General features: G+C 38.7%; 1 pseudogene; it reads left to right on the top strand.

The window, feature by feature from the left end:
- The first annotated feature begins 214 nt into the window (after positions 1 to 214).
- LOC145260817 (U2 spliceosomal RNA) lies at positions 215 to 366 on the top strand (annotated as a pseudogene).
- The last annotated feature ends 215 nt before the right edge of the window (positions 367 to 581 follow it).

Here is a 581-nt window from a genome sequence, read left to right as displayed (position 1 = left end):
TGAATTTGTTCAGATTTAAAATATATTACTATAGAGTCGTGACCTTGGTCAATGTAGGGGCAACCCTTCATACCAACAGTTACTATCCAGCTCCCATTTCCCACCTCTCGGGAGCTGGTCCCTCTTTTTCCTCCCTCTCTCTCCACATTAAAAAACGGCCTTGTGCCTAATTTTCTCAGTGGGGAAGCAAATAAATACACACTGTAAAGTCGTGATTTCTTGGCCTTTTGGCTAAGATCAAAGTGTAGTATCTGCTCTTCAGATGCGGTACTTCCATTTCTCATTCTCTTTCAGTGGAGGAGAACTCCATCACGACTGAGACAATTTTTATTTTGGTACCGTTTCTCCATGTTAAAAAAACGAACCTGGTGTCTAACTCTGTCCCGTGGGGAGGCATTGTAAATAGGTACTTTAGAGTCGTGATTTTTAAAGCATTTAAAAAATTTGTGGGGTGGGTTGCCATCACCTAGAATCGAAACCGAAAGTAAAACTATAGCATTCTAAGCTTGTAACGCATGTGAACCGCTTACAAATTAAAAATTAAAAATAAAATTAAAGCAATGTACAAAATGTATAACAAT

The sequence above is a fragment of the Euprymna scolopes genome, chromosome 36 (assembly GCF_053919585.1).
Source record: "Euprymna scolopes isolate OS-2025 chromosome 36, ASM5391958v1, whole genome shotgun sequence".
Taxonomy (NCBI): domain Eukaryota; kingdom Metazoa; phylum Mollusca; class Cephalopoda; order Sepiida; family Sepiolidae; genus Euprymna; species Euprymna scolopes.
The sequence above is the reverse complement of the archived record's forward strand: the minus strand, read 5'-3'. Positions and strand labels throughout refer to the sequence as shown.